The sequence below is a fragment of the Stomoxys calcitrans genome, chromosome 5 (assembly GCF_963082655.1).
Source record: "Stomoxys calcitrans chromosome 5, idStoCalc2.1, whole genome shotgun sequence".
In the NCBI taxonomy this organism is placed as follows: Eukaryota; Metazoa; Arthropoda; class Insecta; order Diptera; family Muscidae; genus Stomoxys; species Stomoxys calcitrans.
The window spans coordinates 99,302,367-99,323,323 of NC_081556.1; the positions used below are offsets into that span (position 1 = coordinate 99,302,367).

The window sequence follows — 20,957 nt, forward strand, 5'->3', positions numbered from 1 at the left end:
AACGTGTTTCACTCTCTATAGTTTGAGATTATTTAGTTTTGTTGTTTGCTGTAAATGTTTGTTTTGTTTAATGTCTGTCATGCATTTTTGTTGTTTGTCCATGATTGTTATCAAAATAATCGTAGTTTGTAAAGCGACAAGAAAAGCACACACACCACAGACAAACAAAGGTCCAATATTTGCTCTCTCTCTCTAGAGTCACTCTTTAGACAACATGGCCTAAATAAAGCACAGATTGTGATGCGACAGAAAGCAAATCAAAAGCTGAATGAAACCGACATTTCGTTTACAATAATACCTGTCCCAACCCTTGGCACAATACCTTCAATATAACCAAAAACCAAACACAAACTCTCCATAAAACAAAATGAAACTTCATGCTCGGTGACATAAGAGGTGAATTATGTATTTTACCATAACATAAATTTATTACAGACTTGTTTTGTGCCGTTGTCTGGCATAAAGTAAAAGTGGAACATTTTCCAGGGCCAGCCCAGGGGGGATTTTGGTAAGCTGGCATTCCATTGCTTTGGAACATTTTAATGAGTTGTAAAGGGTGATTTTTTTGAGGTTAGGATTTTCATGCATTAGTATTTGACAGATCACGTGGGATTTCAGACATGGTGTCAAAGAGAAAGATGCTCAGTATGCTTTGACATTTCATCATGAATAGACTTACTAACGAGCAACGCTTGCAAATCATTGAATTTTATTACCAAAATCAGTGTTCGGTTCGAAATGTGTTCAAATTTTGACAAATTTTGTTCAGCGATGAGGCTCATTTCTGGTTGAATGGCTACGTAAATAAGCAAAATTGCCGCATTTGGAGTGAAGAGCAACCAGAAGCCGTTCAAGAACTGCCCATGCATCCCGAAAAATGCACTGTTTGGTGTGGTTTGTACGCTGGTGGAATCATTGGACCGTATTTTTTCAAAGATGCTGTTGGACGCAACGTTACGGTGAATGAACACATTTCGAACCGAACACTGATTTTGGTAATAAAATTCAATGATTTGCAAGCGTTGCTCGTTAGTAAGTCTATTCATGATGAAATGTCAAAGCATACTGAGCATCTTTCTCTTTGACACCATGTCTGAAATCCCACGTGATCTGTCAAATACTAATGCATGAAAATCCTAACCTCAAAAAAATCACCTTTTACTATTAGTGTGAGTACATGTATCGCACTAACATTTACTACCTTGACATAAGCCAAAAATGTAATTAAAAATTTTTGAAAACTGAGGATGCCATCCAAACAAGACACACACACGCGCTGAAATGTTGTAATTGGATCAGTCAGCACCTTACTTGGCGTTATATGTTATTAGAACAATCCAGCCATAACAAATTTTTTTTCTGTTATTGCCACTATGATCATTTGGAATTGCTGGAAATTATTTTATGCAAACCAAGCATGTTAAATTGCCAGTATCAAGAATAACTACAATAAGGTCTGTCTTGTTTATGGTCGCTAATTCTCAGTTGAGGTTAAGTTCTTTATATGACACATAACGAGCAAAGGCAAAAAGACTATCTCAAAAACTATGTGTCTTTTTGCTATGGTTTAAAAAAATTTTTTTATTCAAGCATAGAATTGTCTTTATTCCCAACTCTGTGCTTGTTTTGACCTTGCCACATATGACCAGAAAGATAATCATAATTTTTCCATAATCATAAAATTCCTCCTAAAAACAGTTACTTTTATGTATTACATGCCTCGTTACTAAATAGAAAGGCAATGCATATCTATTAAAATGCATCAAAAGTCCTACTTCTAACCAACAAAGTACATGCTGCGGTCATTTAACAAAGATGGAACAGAAAACAGTATATGTTAGGATGACCAGCTTTATGCAAATGCAAATTTTGCCCATGGACATTCCATTAAGGAACAGGGGCAAACTTCTCACATATCAATGAGTGCAGTCCGACTCAAGTTTACTTTCTATAGCCGAGTCCGAACGGGGTGCCGCAGTGCGACACCTCTTTGGAGAGAAGTTTTACATGGCATAGTACCTAACAAATGTTGCCAGGATTGAGAGGGGAAAACCACCGCTGAAAATTTTTTCTGATGGTCTCGCCAGGATTCGAACCCAGGCGTTCAGCTTCATAGCCGGACATGCTAACCTCTGCGCTACGGTGGCGACCAGCTTTATACAAAACTTAAAAACCCCCGAAATTGAGTTTGACCGAAATTTGGTTACCCCTCACAACTCATACTGGTAACAACTTACACATATTAATTCAATTTATATCTTGACTGGTAAAAAATAATATCTTCCAGTACTATCTTTAACAAGCAGATACTAAGGGGAACAAAACTGAAGCATGTCGTATTTCCATTTATGTGGTGACTGAAACTTGTGCTGGTAGGTTAGGCTAGGTTGAAAAGAGGGTGAGGATATTAATCCGCCCCATGCCACTATGAGCATACACCTTAGCCAGTAATCGGCTTGTTGCGCGCTCTATATTATAACAAGTAAAAGGGTGATAAGTTCGGCCAGGTCGAATCTTGGGCACCCACTAACATGGATTCCGCTAAAAATTTACCCTTATTAACTATGTTTGAATTTGAATTATTTTGGTCTTAAGAAGTCATATCGGTATATCGGTACTTAGAGGGGCCTATATCACCATATTGACTGATTTGGAAAAAACTGCAATGATGTTGTAAGTCATAATATAGGGGTTTGGGCCAAATTTCAGCCAAATCTGGTAAAAACTTAGGGTTCTTAGGGCTGAAGAAGTCATCTCCGGGGATCGATATATATGAGGGCTATATCTGTTTATAGACCAATTCAAATCATACTTGACATGGATGTTGGAAGTCGCATCGTAAGTCTTTCCTCCAAATTTTAGCCAAATCGCATGAAAATTTAGGCTTTTAAGGGCTTAAGAAGTCAAATCCGGGGACCGGTTTATATGGGGGCTATATCTCTTTATAGACCGATTCGGATAATACTTGATATGGATTTGGAAGGTTTTAACTCAAGTCCTTGTTCCGAATTTCAGCCAAATCGAATGAAAATTTAGGCTTTTAAGACCAAGAAGTCAAATCCGGGGACCGGTTTATATGGGGCTATATATCTTTATAGACCGATTCGGATCATACTTGGTATGGATGTTGAAAGTTTCAACTTAAGCCCTTGTTCCAACTTTCAGCCAAATCGGATAAAAATTGAGGCTTCTAAGGGCTCAAGAAGTCAAATCCGGGGATCGGTTTATATGGGGGCTATATTTGATAATATTACGATTCGGATCATACTTAGCATAGATGTAGGAAGTCATAACTTAGGCCTTTGTTCCAAATTTCATCCAAATCAGATGAAACTTTTGGCTTCTAAGGGCGCAAGAAGTCAAATCCGGGGATCGGTTTATATGGGGGCTATATTTGTTAATATTCCGATTCGGATCATACTTGGAAGTCAAATAGGGAGATCCGTTTATATGGGGGCGATATCAGGTTATAGACTGATTTGGACTGTACTAGACACAGTTGTTGGAAGTTACAAAAGGACACTACATGCAAAGTTTCAGCCAAATCGGACAAAAATTCCGGCTTGTAACGGCTCAAGAAAAAAAAAAAAACACTACATACAAAGTGTCAGCCCAATCGGGCAAAAATTCCGGCTTCCAGGGGCTCAAGAAGTCAAATCGGGAGATCGGTTTATATGAAAGCTATATCAGGTTATAGACCGATTCGGGACGTCGTTCGGACATAAATGGAAGAAAATTACGGCTTGTAAGGGCTCAAGAAGACAAATCGGGGGATCGGTTTATATGGGAGCTATATCTAAATCTGAACCGATATGGCCCATTTGCAATCCCCAACGACCTACATCAATAGTAGGTATCTGTGCAACATTTTAAACGGCTAGTTTTAAGCGTTCCACTGCTATACTGATTTTGACAGACGGACGGACATGGCTTGATCAACTAAGAACGTCGAGACGATCAAGAATATATATACCTTATGGGGTCTTTGATCAATATTTCGGTGCGTTACAAACGGAATGACTATTTTGGTATACCCCCGTTTTATGAGTTACTTTTTATACCCACGCCCCTTAGTTTCTTTATATCTGGTATTGTGTCCCCACCTAGGTGTCGGTGTCTGTTAGACGTGCAAGCCGGGCAATGACATAGCAAAACCAGTAAGGAAGGGCAAAATTCGAGCGATGCCGACTGTATAATACCCGACACCTACCATATAAGTACAATGTGGGAGCTATATCCAATTCTGAACCAATGTTGATGGACTTCGGTGGATGTTATCGGATGGGTTGTTAAACAATCCGTATCAAATTTTGTGCAAATATGTTCGAACTGTAATAAATACGGCTGACAAATAACAACATTATTGCAAATTACCCAAAATCTGACGATCATATATATGGGAGCTATATGTAATTCTGAACCGATTTTGAGCAAACTCTGGTAATGTAGTAGTTGTCGGGGAAAGCGTTATACAAAATGTTGGGAAGATTGGTCAATAAATGCGCTTGCAGTGGCTCTAGGAGTGAAAATTCCAACCAATTTTTCAATAGGCTTCGTCTCTAGGCCGAAAAACGTGCCTGTACCAAATTTGTAGACGATCGGATGAAAACTGCGACCTGTACTTTGTACACAAATTAGTGATTCTGAGTCGATCGGTATACTTATCAATGGCCTTATCTCTCTTCTTTCTGGGTGTTACAAACAAATGCACTAAGTTATAATACCCAGTACCACAGTAGTGGTGAAAGGTATAACTAGGAAACTAGTGCTTTTAACAACATATCATGTTTTTGTCGCAAATTCTTTTTTTTCCTATATGATTTAAGAAGTTTGAAAAATGCAACAAACCTGGCCACCCTAAAATACCTGTCATACCCATAGACTTTTCTGGAAAACAAGGCAAGAGGCTGATAAAGGCATTTAAGGCGTGCCCATGGAAAACACATAAGCTTTGTTGTTAAGGAACGAGTTTCACATACCGGTCGACAGCTCATGGCTAGGTAACTGCCAGGTAACAATCGCCTACAAAATAGCAACTAAAAACATTTTATACAAGAAATTATGTTCATGATTTAGTTATCATAACAGCTTTTAAAAGCCTAAGAAGTATTTTTTTTGTAAAATGGAATGCATCTATGGAAAGAAGAAACATCTTATAAAAGGATTTTACATATGACTCAGAACAAAGAGACATTAGATCTGTTCACGTACTTTTCCAGTAAAAATTTGCCAGTAGGATAAGACGGCTGAGCGTAGACGTAGAGTGGCCACTAAGAGCATGTGGTCACTATCGATTTCACTTCCTCGCCTAGTTTTCACATCCATCACCGAACCCAGAAAGAGTTTGCTGATAAGTAAAGGCGCTATTACACGGCATGTAAGTGTCCTATGACATTTGAAATGTTTGCCAAAATTGTCAATTTACATTCGTATGTTGATTGCGTATGAACAAGTCCTTGCGTTCCCATGATTGATTTTATTTGGGAGCTACGAGGGTTGCCTTTTATATTTTGGGATTGGACAACCATTTTATTGCAATCAGACAACTGACAGCTCTATCGTAAAGCTTGGCATTTTTGAGGTTCTATGTACTCAGAACGTTTTGACATACGAGCGCCATTTGTGTTGTTTACAGTAATTTAAAAGATTCATCTCGCCCAAATCGTGAACATTTTCGTGATATTACTATTTACAACTTTCGACTTGGATTAACTTAATTAAATTTTTGGTTATGGAGCTCTACAAGGACCAGTGTTTATCGATAGTATGGTGAATTCAACCGAGGATGTAGTCCACTTTAAGATGAATTTCGTGAAGGTCGCCCAAAATCATTTGTTGTTCCAAAAGCCATTGATGCTGTGCGCCAACTGATATTGCAATCGATTGTCATGTGACTTATCGTGAGATTGAGGCAACCTTAGGCATTAGTTGGACCAGGATACATTCAATATTGCATGAACATTTGACCGTCATAAAAATTTGTTCGCGTTGGATCCCACACAATTTGTCAATCGCTCAAAAAAAGGCTTGCGGCGATTGGTCGAAACAAATACCCCAAAAACATGAACGTGGTGCTTCGAAACACGTCTATGACATCGTGACAGGTAATGAATCGTGGATTAACGGGTATGAGCCCGAAAGTAAACAGCAGTCGACTGTATGGGTGTTTCAAGATGAGCCAAATCCAACAAAAGTTGATCGCGCACGTAGCACTTCGAAGCAAATTATCGCCTGTTTTTTGAGGAAAGACTGGACATGTAACATTCGTTCCATTAGAACAACGCAGAACAGTCAATTCTGAGTGGTACACAACCATTTTTTGTCAGTTGTCTTTCAAGAAATCGGGAAAACCAACCGGCGAAAACGGATCATTCTTCACCACGACAAAGTTCGGTTTGTATGGGAGCTATACCAGTTTACATATCGATTCATATCATACATGGTAAGGATGTTGGAAGTCAAAACAGAAGTATTTGTGCCAAATTTCGTGCAAATGCCTTTGAAATTGAGGTTTCTATGGATTCAAGAAGTCAAATCAAGAAGTCAGAAATGGCTCATTTGCAATCTTCAACGACCAACTTAAAAAAGAAGTATTAGTGCAATAGTTCAAGGGGAATGTTTATTCGTTCGAACGTTATCTTGAATTCCACAAAGGGACGGACGGACATTGCTAGATCGATTTAGAATGAAAAGACGATCAAGAATATATATACTTTACTAGCTGAACCGGGCTCCCTCCGCAGCGCCTTCTTTTAATTTATATGGAATAAAATTATCCTTTGAAAATTTATTTTCGACAATTATACGTATATCGCTCGACTAACAGTAAAACTATGTAAATTCCTTTATCTGAATCCCATATGATATTTATTGGGCTATGAATTCGCACGTGGGTTTTAGGGTCATTAACGTTTAGTTTTTAGATATACTCCATTCTTAAAAGTCTTTATTTCAGCCCGATATTGTCATGATGTCTGATTTAGGGATGAGTGTTTTTGGAGATGAGGTGGTCTCCTAGACGCTTGGCCTTGAAAAATATCATCATTGCGCTCTTCTCTCATATACCATTTATTTGAACCCCATATTGGCATTGGTTTAAGAAGAGTTTATGGAATGAGGCGTCCTCAAACACTTGGCCCCAAAATTTTTACTCTTTGGGGGGTGTTTTGGGAAAGTGGCGGTGGCCCAAATACATGGTCCCACATTTGGATATCAGATTTGTATTCTACTCCCAAATACCTTTATTCTACACTCAAATACCATGGTCAGTAAATAAGTCCTTTTTGGGGAAGGGGTGTACCCCCAGAAACTTGGTCCCACATTTGGATATCAATTTCGTTTTCTACTCACAAATACCTTTCATTTGAGTCCCATAATAAGCCATGGTCGGTAAATATGTTCGATTTAGGGGTGTTTTGGTGGTTGGGGTGGTCCCCCTAAAACTTGGTCGGACAATTGGATATCCTATGCATTTGCATCCCATATTGACGTGATTGGTCTAAATATAGCGCACAAAATTTCGCTTAAATCGCACCATCCATCACCAAGATCTGGCGTTCCTGGAAATTATGGTAAGGTGGAGGGTCCCACCTGTGGTGGTCGGTACAACAATCCCATACTTAATGTGGTTTATTAATCAATATACTAAACATTGTCTTTGTTTTTATACCCACCACCATAGGATAGGGGGTATAAAAATCTAGTCATTTCGTTTATAACATTCCGAAATATTGATCTGGGACCCCATAAAGAATATATATTTCTGATCGTCTTGTCACTTTTAGTCTATATAGCCATGCCCATTCGTCTGTTCGTCCGTCCGTCTGTGGAAATCACGATAGCGGTCAAACGCGTAAAGCTATCCGCTCGAATTTTTGCACATACACTTATTTTTTATGTATGTCATTGGGGATTGCAAATGGGCCATATAGGTTCAGATTTGTATATAGCTCTTATATATAGACCGATCTCCTGATTTGACTTCTTGAGCCCCTGGAAGTCGCAATTTTCGTCCGATTTGGCTGAAATTTAGCACGTGGTGTGGGGTTATGACTTTCAACAACTGTGCCAAGTATTGCTCTAATCGGTTTATAACCTGATATAGCTCCCATATAAACCGATCTCCTTATTTGACTTCTTGAGCCCTGGAAGTCGCAATTTTCGCCCTATTTGGCATAAATTTCGCACGTGGTGTTCTGTTATGACTTTCAACAACTCTGCCTAGTACGGTCCAAATTGATCCATAACCTGGTATAGCTCCCACATAAACCGATCTCCTTATTTGACTTCCTGAGCCCCTGGAAGTCGCAATTTTCGTCCGATTTGGCTGAAATTTTGCATTTGGAGTTTGGTTATGACTTCCAACCGCTGTGCCAAGTATGGTTCGAATTGGTTTATAACCTGATATAGCTCCCATATAAACCAATCTCCCGATTTGACTTCTTGAGCCCTTACAAGCAGCAATTTTCGTCCTATTTGGTTCAAATTTCGCACGTGGTGTTCTGTTATGACTTTCAACAACTCTGCCTAGTACGGTCCAAATTGGTTCATAACCTGATGTAGCTCCCATATAACCCCATCTCCCAATTTGACTTCTTGAGCCCCTGGAAGCTGCCAAAACCGTCCGATTTGGTTGAAATTTTACATGGAGTGTTCCGTTATGACTTCTAACAACTGTGTTAAGTAGGGTCCGAATCGGTCTATAACCTGATAAAGCTCCCATATAAACCGATCTCCCGATTTGATTTCTTGAGCCCCTACAAGCCCCAATTTTTGTCCGATTTCGCTGAAATTTTACATGGGGTGTTCTGTTATGACAACAAGTTCAACAAGTACGGTCAAAATCGGTCTCTAACCTAATATAGCTACCGCATAAACCGGTGTCCCGATTTGACTTTTTGAGACCTTACAAGCCGCAATTTTTGTCCGATTTGGCCGAAATTTTGCATGCGGTGTTTTTTTACAACTTCCAACGGTACGGTCCAAATCAGTCTATAACCTGATATAGCTCCCATGTAAACCGGTCCTTCGATCATCCTTGGTCGGTTCCTAGAAGCTTTAATTTTTGCTGCTTTGAAAATCTATGCCCTTCAACTAAATTTATTTTGTATAATTTTTAAGTAGTTTAAACAAAAAAAAAATCTAGACATTGATTCATACACACCTCTTTTAGTCCAACACAAAAGCGCGCGCTCTCTCTCTCACAAGTCTCAGTGTTCCAAAGTGTATTTGGCAGCTGTGAGGCGATGGCCTATTGTTTTGCGCTATTCAAGAGATATGAGCCTTATATGCGGTGATGGCTTTCAAAAGAAAAATCTACTTGAATTTCCGGTTTGCTTTTTGTTGTTTTTTTTTTTGAATTCTTTGCAGAAAACACACAAAACAGCGAAGAAAAACAATAACAAGGCACTCAGCCACCAACAATTGTAGGCTCTTCTACTTTTGAAAACCTCAAGTGCAATAATCTGAAGATAACGTTTTGTGGCTAAGCAATAGCAACAGCAATGGCAGGCAACATCAGGTGCATAGAGCATTTATGGTGCGGCAGTTAGGGAACAGGTTGTGTCAGCAGCGGCAACAGCGATTATAACATACGCGTAGCAATGACGTTTACCAGCAGGCACCGGTGAGCAAGTAAGCATGCGCAGCAGCCGTAGAGCCACCAAAAGCAGTAGCGCAAAAAAAAAATTATTGAAATTCTTTTGTATCGAACACAAACGGCGATGGCCAATCAGTTAAGACGTTACGTTGCAAACACGTTCTCAGAACGAAAGCGCGTTGTTAACATACACAACGGCCGAATCGTTTAGCAGGTGTTAATTTGAAATTAGTTTCTGATGCTGTTCCTCCTCAATGAGATGGATGTCAGCTCAAACTAACAGAAACTATTTCAAACTTTTTGATTAGATTTTTTTTTTGGTAAAATAAGACCTTGAATTTTATTTGATTTTTTTTTAACTATCAACGAAAAACAATATTTTTTTTTATTTCTAAACATATAAATGGAGATAATTAATTATGACTTCCTTGGGATTTTTTAAACGACACGAGTTTCCAATGATTGGATTTTTTGTTGTTGCTTTTTGTCGGTAATATTATATTTCATTTAAGACACTTTAATGATATGTTTAAATGCTTTTTATGTTGCTTGGTTTTGAATTGGTTTGGTTATTTAATTTTTTTTTTAAGATTTAAAAGCATGATCACTTGTTTAAATTGTTGAACGTAGGTTCTTTTTTTTTAATTATTATATAATAATTTATTTATATCACGTTTTCGGTTACGCTTGTGTTTCTGTTTAACGTTCTCATTTTTTTTATCATCTTCTTTGGCTAATTCATGAGGTTTTTTTTATTTGCCAAACAGCTAGTTAGACATGCTCTTAAATAGGTCAAATTCTTGAGCTAAGCACATAGACCTGCTTTAAGTGAATTCAAAACTAGCTTTTGTGAATGTATTATAAAAACAAAGAACAAATTTTACTTTACGGTATACAGTGCAAAAAACTGCATATAATTCTAAGGCCATTGAACTGTTAGAATGCATTGCTTAATAAAACCTCTTTTCTATGCAATTATTGGTCTATTATGGCTTAATGTCGATAATTACTTTCTAAGCGTATGACTACATACAAGCAACATGTGAAGGAGCATTACAATCGGTTGGGTCGAATCGTATATACCCTTCCCCATAGTTCGAGTTCACCGTTTGTCTTTATAGGCAGAAACTTAAAGATGGGATTTTTAGAAAAGAGTGGCTTTCTGTCTCGGCAGCAGCATGCATATAGTAAGGGCAAGTCCACTGAAGCAGCCCTTCACGACCTAGTCGCCTACATGGAGGGTTCTCTCGCTGTAAAGAAATATACAATGGTAGCTGTTCTTGAATTTGACGCCTGTTCGAGATCATATTAAATATGAAAAGCATTGCATATAAAAGTCAAAGCCCTTTAACTGGCTAGTGGATCATGGTTTCTGATACACGATGTATATTCATCCAAACCTTTGTAAATTTGACTAAGGTGCGCTGCATACCCAAAGACTATAGAGTACGGTGTAGAGCACACTTTTGTGTTGAAACAGGGCTCAATAAGTCCTGGAAGGAAGGAAGCTCTACGTGCGACAGCATAGTGGCTACCGTAAGTGAACCTGTATTAGAAACAAATGTTTTTTTTTTTCAGCAAGAAATACAAGCTAACCACCATGGCACCTGTGTCCTTAGGAGGAGAGAATGTTTTGCTGGAGTGCAAATGGCAGTTTTGCTAGAGAGCAATTGAAATCAAACATTTTGAATGGCAAGTGGCAAGAAAGGCAAATCTTGCTCTATACACCTGCAAGACATAGCAAAAGTTGGAGCTCAAACCACGTGTCATGCATTGGGTATATTACGCAATTTTCAGATCTATAATGCTATATGGTGTTGTGGTCTGATGGACTTCGTTTCGAAAGTCCATCTGTTATTCTTTACTCAGCCGGATCCAAAGGATGGTTTGGTTGTGCATTATAGCCGGACTGAGAACGACACCATCTGAGCAACTGACAGCTTGGTCTATAACCATAAATCGTCTTACAAACGAAGAACGCTGGCAAATTATTGAACTTTATTATCAAAATGGGTGCTCTCTTAAGAAAGTTCATCGCGCGCTTCTTCCATTGAGCAACCAAGCTTATTTTTGACTCAATGGGAACGTAGATAAGCAGAATTTTCGATTTTGGAGTGAAGATCAGCCAGAAGCATTGCAAGAGCTACCAATGCATTCAGAAAAAGTCACAGTTTATGGACTGGTAGCATCATTGGACCGTATGGTGAGCTCTATTGTGCGATAAGATCCAACTTTTTTTTGCTCAAAATGCAAGAGCTTGACTTGCATGACATGTGGTTTCAACAAGACGGTGCCACATGCCACACAGCAAGCGTAACAATGGACTTATTGAGAGGCGAGTTCGGTGAACATTTTATTTCACGTTCGTAACCGGACGCCTAGATCGTGGGATTTAACGCCTTTAGACTACTTTTTGGTGGGGCTATGTTAAAGCTCATGTTTATACAGACAAAACCGTTTCAATTGACATATTAGAAGACAACATTAAAGCATTTATTCGTGAGATATTGGCCAAAACGTTGGAGAGAGTATGCCAAAATTGGACTAAGCCAATAAACCATTTGAGCCGCAGTCATGGTCAACATTTGCATAAAATAGTCAACAAAAACGAAATTATATGGACCGTATTCAAATAAGATTTCATGCATTTTTCTGACTTTTATGTTTTTTTTTTAACTTTCCTTTAGCTAGAGCTATATGAGAGTTTAGACCGATTCATACAATATTTGATTCAGCTATTGAAGGTCAATGAAAACTTCATCGTACAAAATTTCAGCCAAATTGGGCATGAATAACACCTTTTAGAACCTCAAGAAATAGAATCGATGAATTCAGACCGTACCAGAGATAACTGTTGTTGGTTATAGCGGAAGTCATCGTGCAAAATTTTAGCTAAATTGGATAAGAATTGTGTCCTCGAAAGGATGAAGAATTATAATTGGGCGATCGGTTTATACGGGAGCTATATCTACACATATATGAACCGATTTTGTCCATTAATAAACACACCCGACCTAACTCGATATCTTTACTCGCTCTAAAGTTAGCATGATTTCAACAGAAGTACGGATGTACAAGACTATATCGGCCTAAAATGTCATAACGATCTAGAATAGACATATTGTACATTCTATATTATCATACACCAAATTCCGTACGTCTATTTCTGCACTATTATCTTAGATGCCATTTGTGCCATTGTGGACTAAGATAAATCAAAATGTCCTATTTTGTTATAGTAGTTACCTAAAGGTACGAATTTCAGAAAACTCTTCTAGTGCCCAATATAAACTGGCAGCTGTATCCTTATAATGAGAGCTTTAGTTCAATCCGTAAAGAAAGTATCGATTTGTACGATACCTTATTTAAAAAAATCTCCTACTGTCGAGGTGTAACTGCATCCAAATTTTGAAAGCTTTAGCTCAATATGTAAAAAAGTACCACTTTGTTTCGTACTAATTTTGAAAAATCAACTTGTCCACCGATAAATACTGCCAAAAAGTTACTGCCTCCCGATTTTGAGAGCTATAGGCCAATCTGTTAAGAAAACGCAATTTTGTAACTTTTAGTATCTTCATAAACGAATTTCAAGAAATTCTTCTAGTCGACCGGTATATACTCTCAAATACCTATATCCCAAATTTCAAAGCTCTAGCTTAGTTCGTAAAGAAAGTACCATTTAGTACGTTTTAATTCCTTAACGTAAGAATTTCAAAACCATTCTTCTAGTCGGTTCGTAGTTCAGTTCGTATTGAAAGTACAATTTTGTATGTTTTAGTACCTAAATAGAAGAATTTCATGAAAATCTCCTAGTTTCCCAATACATACTGTCAAGCTGTAACTGTGTCCTGATTATGATAGCTTTAGCTCAAAAAGAGTTAAGTAAAAAATATGCCAAATAGTACCAATTACAGCATTATAGTACGTTTTCTCCCACTTCTGGTAAGATTTGTTACCGAATATTTAATTCTTTCAAGATCATGATCTTTTTGTCAAATTATTAAATTCTGGCTATAGCCGTTCGATTTGAACGAAGTTACGCTATTTCGTACTATTTTGTCCTTTTGGCACCAAAATGTACGAATTTTGAAAAAAAAAATAATTTAGTGATCATTTATTCCGTAGTTGTACCTATATGACAAATTTCAGAGCTCTAGCTCTATCCGTAAAGAAAGTACCAAATTGTATCAAATATGGTACATTTTCTGCCGTTTCAAGAACAACCTTCCACATTTTTACCCAAACCCAATTTTACACAACTATCCGTTAGTCCTGCTCATAGTTCACACATTTCGTACAGGTTTGGTACTTTTGTTGGTACCTAAATGTACCATTTTACAAAAACTCATGTATTCAACCAATTTTGATTGCCATAGAGTGCCTAAGTATCAAAATTCAGAGTTCTAGCTCAATTCGTAAGGAAGGCACTAAACGTACTATTTTTCCCACTTCCAGTACTATTTTAGAAAATCTTTTCAACCAAATCTTATTTTTTCCAAGCGTTCTTTAATTTGAGCCTCAATTCAATCTCCCAGCCCTTCTTGTTCGCGCTGGACAAACATTCAACATTTGTTAATTTTTAGTATCTAAACATACGAATATCACAAAATTCCATCTTATCACACACCTATGACCCAAGACCCACATTTCATGAATCCAGTTTTAGCCGTTTGGGTTGGACGTTGATTAGTCAGTCAGTCTTAAACCAATGTTTAGAGGTGTTATTCGCGATGTTATATCTACGTCGAACCGTAGATCCCAACCACCAGAAAATCTGACAAAAAGTAAAAATGTGCTAAGTTCAAGATTAATTTTACTTTAGGTAACAAATTTCTGCCAAACCAAGCAAAAATTAAAGCTGCTACGAGCCGAACAAGGATAATCGAGAGATCGGTTTATAAGTCAACGGATTTGAACGGTACAGTATTTAGAAGTCGTAAAAGAACACTGTTCAAAATTTCAGCACAATCGGCTTGTAGGGGTTCAAGAAGTCAAGTCGAAGGAGCACTTTATATGGGAGCGAGCTATCACTTTATATTCGAGCGACAAGCTTTACGCGTTCGTTTGATTTCCACAGAGGACGGACGAAGGAACGGACGGACATGGTTAGATCGCCTAGAATGTCACGACGATCAAGAATATGTAGACTTGGGGTCCCAGATCTATATTTCGAATTGTTACAAACGGAATGACTGAATTAGTATACCTCCTATGGTGATGGGTATACAAATATTTTCACACAAATTCGGTGAAAAATGCGATTTGTAATTTTAAGACCCTAAATCTGAAAATCGGTCTATATGGCCGCTATATATATATTTAAAGCAATCTGAACCCTTTTCGGTTCCAATATCGGAAATCCAAATTCAGCTCAATGTCCCAAATTTTAATGTTCAGGGCATAAGATCCTAAATCAGGAGATAATGCTATATGGTATTATGGCCTGGAGGACGGTGACACAAAAATCCACCTACTGGTCAATATTCGGCCGGATATCTAATGCACTGTGGATTACACATTGTCGGAGCTTTTATTAAACAGCACAGTATACTCTCGTAATGGTTAGATTTTAGGCTATACTTTAAAGAACTTGATTTTTCAAAGAGTTAGCTCAGCACTTCGAAAGTTAGCTGTTTGGGGTGCTGGGCCACCGAGATATCCCAGATAATTTTGGAGACAACGAACTTGCACGATATTAAACATTCCAGGGAAACTGGGATCTGTTGATATATGTCACGAAAACTAATTTTTCTACATATGGTCCAAAGGACAACGGATTACAGATCAACCCAATTTTGAACGATGAACGATAGACTATTATGTGGAGCAATCTAAACTTTGTCGCTTTGCTGTCATTGATTGAAAGTCTTACTCATTACCCCGATCATGGAAAACCATTGTCTAATTTAAGAGCATGCCGTCTGACCAAAGGATGACAGAACGATTTTAGCAGCAATTGTTAGGAAACGCACCCAATAATATTTCCACTTTAGAGTTTAAGTTATTGGAAATCTTGTCTAAGAAATATTTTTACACCGCACCTATCCAGGTTTATTTGATGTTGAAGACTTCTTTAGAATTTTTTAAGAAACTCTAAATTTGTAAGAAATTGCTAACGAAATTAACTTTCGAAAGTTTTAATGATCATGCACTAATAAATTACTGTAAATATCAGCACCTAGCCTCAGGTGTTGACTTGACTATTATTAACTACTGCAAAGCTTTGATTTGATTCATTCACTCACTTTGAAGCATAAACTCCCTATGACCATAGTTCAAACACCTTTCGGTTGGGTGTTAGCCATAAATATTTCAATAGCAGCAACATGCATGCCTGCTAAAGCTATCTTAAGACATCATAAAATAAATTTAAAGTCAACGAGGTGTGGTAAAATTTATGCAAAATTTCATTTTATTTTAACTAGCTATAACATATTTTGTTAAAAGAAATTATTTAAAAAGAAGCAAAACAAGTTTTGTTTGTTTGTGTTGGTGTTTCATTTCTTCTGCTTATTTTAAGCCTCTCTGAATTATGACCGATTGAATGCACAATTTAAACATTTCGTTTTGTTTATGGATTTGCATGACAAACGGCAATTTCATTCATTGTGCTTGACCATAGCCTCAAACACAGACGTTTTTTTTCACTTTTAATAATCTCACATCATCACGATTGTATTTGATATTGCCTAATGGCAAAATAATAGGAGAAAAAGTGAAATTTCTTAATAACAATCATAAGAAACGACCACATGATTTCATGTTTGTTTTAGTTTTGTTCAAGGGACAAAAAATTAACAAACTTCTTGACTAAATTCAATTCTATAAACTTGCTCGAGTACTAATTTGTCTAAAGGTGAAATATGAATCATGCCAGACAACTGAGCATCATGGAGCAACAAAATGGCAGTGGATTTTGGGTAAACTGAAGAAGGCTATGGCAGAAGCCCATCATAGATCAAAGGTTAGCATTCAAATTCTGACAAGAACAAAACAAAAGTTTTTCACCAGCTGTTATTCCATCGTTGCGCAGAGGCTAGCATGTCCGCCTATGACGCTGGAAGCCTGGGTTCGAATGCTGGCGAGAACATCATGGAAATTTTCAGCGGTGGTTATTCCCTCCTAAAACTGGCGACATTTGTGAGGTTATGTACTATTTGGTATGGCAGCCTTGTAAAAACTTCTCCACAAAGAGGTGTTGCACTGCGGCACCCCGTTCGGACTCGGCAATAAAAAGGAGGCCCCTTATCATTGAGCTTAAACTTGAATTGGACATCAGTCATTGATATGTGAGAAATTTGCCCCTGTTCCTTAAAGGAATGTTCATGGGCAAATTTGCATTTGTTATTCGTTAACTAATGCTGCGACCCCATCACCGATCTTTTTTGATAAAGTACTGTACCACTATTCCTAATGAAACAGATTGGAACCGCTACATCCCTGGCAAAAGAAGTTTGGTAGACTTACTTCTATGCGTATGTTTTCAAACTAGGTGACCAGGTGGGATGGGGGTGTACTCTGAATAACTAGGAAGAGAAGGTTACCCGACCACTGTTGTGTATATAAAGAGGAGATCCTTTGAATTAAATGACGTGAGGACATCGAGGAAGAAGAGACTGTAAGGTAAAAATTCTCAAAAAATTTTCAATTAAGAATTTAATTGAAAATAAAGCCGTTTTCAATGCAAAAATTGATGGAATCAATCATTTTTAATTGAATGTGATTTTTGTTTTCAACTACAGTCGTGATTGAAATTGTTGCCATTAAACCAATTACTTCTTTTTACTCTGAAAATTTTTTCAATCAGAATCGTGATAGAAAATTTTGTAATTTTCAATTAAAAAATTAATTGATTCAATTATTTCTTTAATCGAATGTTAAAAAATTGTCAAATATGATGCTTAAGTAAATTATAGGCTATTTTGTCCCTTACAATATAAAGTGAAGGAGATTTCAATGACCCTTACGTCCCACAACCCACATTTGGTCAAACCTATAACAATACATGGCAGTCGGTTCTTAGTGCCGGATTAACCCGATGGAGTCCTTCATCGGCCAAACGCTGCCACCTCATATCTATAGGGCATCACTACACGACAACAGAAATTTTTTGGAGCAACCCGTCCGCAATTTTTTTTTTATACCGGTGCCCAAGGACGTTTGCCCAAACAACGCACCTCAAATTCATGTTCCAGGAGGTATAGAACTGTGTACCAAATTAAGAAATTAATTGGAATTTTCAAAAAAAATTTGCAATTGTGTTTTAATTGGATCAATTAAAAAATTAATCGAAAAATTCAATAATTTTTTTAATTGGATCATTAAAAAAATTAATTGAAAATGTCAATAATTTTTTAATTGAATATGCAATTTTTCTAATCGAAAAAATTTTTAATCACTTTTTCAAAAACGGTGATTGTTATAATCATGTTCATGATTGAAGCAAATATTGCAAATTTTGCCCATGAATAGGGGCAAATTTCTCACATCTCAAAGAGTGCAGTCCGATTCATGTTTAAGCTCAATGATAAGGCGCCTCCTTATTATAGCCGAGTTCGAACGGCAAGCTGCGACACCTCTTTGGAGAGAAGTTTTACATAGCATAGTACCTCACAAATGTCGCCAGCATTAGGAGGGGAAAACCACCGCTGAAATTTTTTTCTGATGGTCTCGCCAGGATTCGAACCCAGGCGTTCAGCGTCATAGGCGGGCATGCTAACCTCTGCGCTACGGTGGCCTCCTCGTGATTGAAGCAGTTTCAATTAAAGAAATTCATTGGATCAATTCATTTTGTGATTGAAACCGATTTTTTCTGTGTATAGAGCATTTGTTATATGTGTGCCCTGCAGTGGCAGTAAGAAGGAGTTCGACTTTAGGTTTTCATTTCTTTACGAACTTTTCGGGTTTAGCGGATCTGAACATTCGCAAGTTGTTGGGCTTTTTGAAGCGATATGGATGTTTCAACGGTAGAAACTAGAAGGCTTCTTCCTTCTTCCGTTCCTGTGCTATCACAATGAACGAAAACGTTCAAATGAGTCTGATGGCAGACTGCCACTTAAAACCGAACCTAAACATGGTCCAAATTGTCCATCACCTGTTATGTAGGGCTGACATATGAACCGTTCTCGGATGTTGTCTTCTTGAGCTTCTGGAGGGGGCAAATCTTATCCAATTTGGGTAAAATTTTGCTTGAGGAGTTTTGTTTTGACTTCTCACAACTGGTTCAAATTGATCTATAACCTGATATAGCTGCCATATAAATCTATCTGGGATGTTGGCTTCTTGAGCCTCAAGAGGGCTCAATTTTTATCGGATTTGGCTGAAATGTTTCAAGAGATGTTTTATTTTGACTTCAAACAACGTTGCTAAGTATGGTTCAAATTGGTCCATAAACTGTTAACGCTGCCATATAAACCGATCTTGGGTTTTGACTTATTCAGCCTCCAGAGGGCGCAATTCTTATCCGATTGGGCTAAAATTTTGCATGAGACGTTTTGTTTTGACTTCATACTACTGAACTTAGTTTGCTGCAAATTGGTCTATAACCTGTTATAATCTCCATATAATCTGATCTCGGATCTTGATTTCTTGAGCCTCTAGAGGGCGCAATTCTTATCCGATTTGGCAGAAATTCAGCACGAGATATTTGGTTTTGACTTCTAACTACTGTGTCAAGTATGGTCCAAATCGTCCAATAACCTGATATAGCTGCCATATAAACCCATCTTCAGATTTGACTTCTTAAGCCTCTAGAGGGCGCAACTCTATATCAGATTTCGCTGAAATTTTGCATGTGGTATTTTGAACTACAATATGCCTGGTAACAGAAGTTACATAGACTTCTAAACGGATGGTTCCAAACTAAACGACCAGGTGAGCTTTGGGGTGTACCCTAAGATCTAGAACCCGCCCACTTCAGTGTGTATCAAGCGGAGATCCGTGCAATTAAGGAAGTGGTGAAATGGCTAAGATTTAATGCAATAATGGCGATTGGCATAAATATCTTCTCAGACAGCCAGGCAGCCATTAAATCCCTGGAGAACGTATTTCTGAACACAAAAATTGCCCTCTAGTGTCGCAGATCTCTCAGATGGCTGAACTGTTCAAAATTCTCCTGTTCTTGGTGCGGGCCACAGAGATATCATAGGGAATTGTAAAGTGGACGAGCTTGCGAGACTAGGAACTATCCTACTCATGAAAGGGATACTGGAATTTGTGGGAATGCCTCTACCGACATGTAAGTTGAGTTTTCAGGACCAGGCCCGAAGGACAACGAATTATAGATGGTCATAAAGAGGGGTCTGCGAGCATTCCAAAATTATATGGCCTAATTTTGACTTGAGGTCTACTGCTTTGCTTTCATTGGCGAGAATAAACGTCTCAATCATTGAGTCCGTCATGACAGGTCAACTTCTAATCGGACAACTTGCTGGCAGACTGATGGTTATCAGCAACGACTTTTGAAGAAGTTGTGCGGACCTCGAAGAAATAGAGACTATAGAACAACTTCTGTGTGTGTGCCCCGCACAAGCAGTCAGGAGTTTCACTTTACGTTCTCATTTCCTTGAGAACCTGTCTGATTTAGCGGATGTGAACATTCGCAAGTTATTGGGCTTTTTAAAGCTATCTGAATGGTTCAACGATAGGAACTAGAAGTGAGTCTGATGGCAGACTGCCACTTAAACCTAACCTAACCATGGTCCAAATCGGTCAATAACCTGATGTAGCTGCCACATAAACCGATCTTCATATTTGACTTCTTGAGTGTCTAGAGGGCGCAATTCTTATCGGATTTGACTGAAATTATGCATGAGGTATTTTGTTTTGACTTCCAACAACTGTGCGAAGTAAGGTCCGGGTACCTCTCTCTTTCCCTAATTTTCGGAAACGCCAGATTTTGGAGATGGGTGGTGCGATTTAAACGAAATTTCGTGTGCCTTATTATACTGGGTTGCCCAAAAAGTAATTGCTGATTTTTTAAAAGAAAGTGAATGCATTTTTAATAAAACTTAAAATGAACTTTAATCAAATATACTTTTTTAAACTTTTTTTCTAAAGCAAGCTAAAAGTAACAGCTGATAACTGACAGAAGAAAGAATGCAATTACAGAGTCACAAGCTGTGAAAAAATTTGTCAACGCCGACTATATGAAAAATCCGCAATTACTTTTTGGGCAACCCAATAGTAATCTAAAACCAAAAATTTGGTGTCCAAATTTCGGGTGGGATGCCTAGGGGGGCCATCCCATCCTTAAAACCTACCAAATATTTATATATATATAGACGACTTTATGGGACTCAAATGAAAGGTATTTATGAGTAGAAAACGTATCCAATAGCCAATTTTAGGACCAAGTGTT

General features: G+C 37.9%; 1 protein-coding gene across 6 annotated transcripts in view; it reads right to left on the reverse strand.

Moving 5' to 3' along the window:
• LOC106088583 (filamin-C) overlaps positions 1 to 20,957 on the reverse strand; it is a 231,617-nt gene that overhangs the window by 59,355 nt on the left and 151,305 nt on the right. Inside the window, exon 1 of one of the 6 annotated variants that reach the window (XM_013254172.2) lies at positions 9,164 to 9,930. The exons of the other annotated variants lie outside the window; for them this stretch is intronic. The gene's annotated coding sequence lies outside the window, so the exon portion shown is untranslated. Of the gene's footprint in view, positions 1 to 9,163; positions 9,931 to 20,957 lie in introns of those variants that run through there. 6 annotated transcript variants of the gene reach the window in all.